At 37.1% G+C, this 2,500-nt stretch overlaps 1 protein-coding gene across 1 annotated transcript in view; it reads right to left on the bottom strand.

Annotated features, from left to right (window-relative positions):
- Positions 1-2,500, bottom strand: part of LOC143033932 (lipase 3-like) — an 85,819-nt gene that overhangs the window by 82,571 nt on the left and 748 nt on the right. The gene's annotated exons all lie outside the window — the stretch shown is intronic.

The following is a 2,500-nucleotide window of genomic DNA, read 5'->3' as shown; positions in this document are numbered from 1 at the left end:
AGGACGGAGACCAAAATTGTATCGTATATTCAAGGAGAGGGCTAACACCAGATATAGTTTGATAATTACCTCTGCAGTTTTATTCATAACCGTCCCAGCAATGAATCCTAATGCTCTGTTAGCTCTGTTCCGAGCGTTAATGCACTGTTTCCTGGATTTAAGGTCAGGACTCACTAACTTTCCTAAGTCTCTCTCGCACTCGGTTTTCTCTAAAAATGTGATATCTAGGCTATATCCGCTTTCTGGTTTGTGTAGACCTACACTGAACACACTGTACTTTGTCCATTTCCCATTTCACCAACCATGTGAATGATTTGTTTAGATATTCCTGCAGTATTCCGGCGTCTTAGGACCTGATTTGGCGTCCTATTTAATGTCGTTCGCAAACTTATTAACTTATTAACGTCACTTTTCTAGTAACACTTTCCCATTTTGATTTTATACCGTTAATGGTGACCCGCTGTTTTCTGCTACTGATCCATGCCCTAGTCCAATCAAACCCTTTTCCTCCTATGCTATGGACTTTATATAGTCTCTGGTATGTGTCAAATACCTTACTAAAGTCGAGGCAAATGATATCGTAACTAGCATTGTTATCTGACACCTTGTAGACATTAATGCAAAAAAATAGAATATTAGTTACATATGACTTAACCTTGGTGAACCCATGCACGAATGAAATTATATTTCTCGATGTACTCTCTGATTCTTTTAGCTATTACTGATTCTAGCAGTTTACCTATAACCGATGCCAAACTAATTGGCCTGTAGTACATCAACTGAGTGAGAGCGATGCTCAGGTTAAAGCTGAATGGAGGTAACATCACAATAGCAAAGAATACTTGAGCCGCCCTGGTGATCCGGTCTAGCGCCGGCATCGTGGACGGCATTGTAGAAAAAATGAAACAGATGTACAAAGACCCGGAAGCTGCTTGGTATTCAACGGACGTTCCACCCAAGGTTTAGCGTGGGGTGTCTCTGCCTCTCAAGGAAGGAAGAAAGTTTAGGCCTATTGGGCATACAAGAATGTGTTGAATCTGATTGATGTGCCCTTGGCTAATACCTCAAGAATAGTGATGATGCTAGCCTTAACAAGTATGGAAATATAAGATGATAAAACAAGAAAGAAGAAAGAGCACAAAGAAGACTGGGTAGTCAAGTTACATCCTGGGCAGTACCTCAGGGACATAAGCTCAAGGAAGTGAAAAGTCATGGCACTGGTTAAGTAGATGAGAGCTGAACATAGAAAGTGAAGGTATACTCCTGGGCGCTCAAGATCAAGCATTACGGACGCGTTATATCAAGGCAAATATCGATGGAACAAACAGAATGTGTAATGAGAAGAACGAGACTTTCATTCACGTCATCACTGGGTCCTTACACTTGGCAGAGAAGCAGTATAAGAGAAGGCACGACACCATTGCACGAAAAATTTATTGGAGCCTGAGCAAGAAACACCAGCTCCCTTTAGGCACAAATGGTATGAACACACACCAAAATGCGTGGTAGAGAACAAGGCGAAGATCCTTTGTGACCAGAAAATCTTCACCGACTTTTTGACTTCCCTTAACACTTTCTCAGTGCACGTCGACCAAATATAGTCATGGTTGACAAAGAAATAAATAGAGCGTACTTGATCGACGTCGCGGTCCCATGCAGTAGGAGAATTAAACAAAAAGAAAGAGAGAAGCTCTACAAGCACACAGATCTGAGTATGGAACTGAGAAGGCTCTGGTAGATGCCCGTGGAGGTTGTCCTGATTGTGATTAGAACGTAGGGCGATCACTTCGAGAGGAACTTGGGGATCGTGCAGTGACGAATAACACCTGAGTTATTGCAGAGGAGTGTACTACTTGGCACAGTGCACATTCTGCGAAGGGTGTTTGGACTCCCGAGATTTACACCACTATGACGGGTACTGATACTGTGGGATGCGGCCCGTTTTGGACCCTAATGCACAAACTGGCGAGTTTCTACAAGCGAATTAGAAATAATGATAATAGTAATAACAATAATAATAATAACAATAATAATAATAATAATAATAATAATAATGATAATAATAATAATAATAATAATAATAATAATAATAATAATAATAATAATAATAATAATAATAATAATAATAATAATAATAATAATAATAATAATAATAATAATAATAATAATAATGATAATAATAATAATAATAACAATAATGATAATAGTGATACATACATACATATACCAAGGCTTTTTCCCCCTTCCAAGGGAGGTAGCCAAAAGGGGAAAGGCATAAAAACACTCCCACCCATTTCATCCCTAAATACACTCCACACCCCTCCCACCCTCCCTCGCATCTGATAATAGTGATAATTAATATTAATAATAATAATAATGATAATAATAATATTATTATTATTATTATTATTATTATTATTATCATTATTATTATTATTATTATTATTATTATTATTATTATTATTATTATTATTATTATTATTATTATTATTATTATTAT

This window comes from Oratosquilla oratoria, chromosome 16 (assembly GCF_046742065.1).
Source record: "Oratosquilla oratoria isolate Oo_2021 chromosome 16, ASM4674206v1, whole genome shotgun sequence".
Classification (NCBI taxonomy): domain Eukaryota; kingdom Metazoa; phylum Arthropoda; class Malacostraca; order Stomatopoda; family Squillidae; genus Oratosquilla; species Oratosquilla oratoria.
The sequence above is the reverse complement of the archived record's forward strand: the minus strand, read 5'-3'. Positions and strand labels throughout refer to the sequence as shown.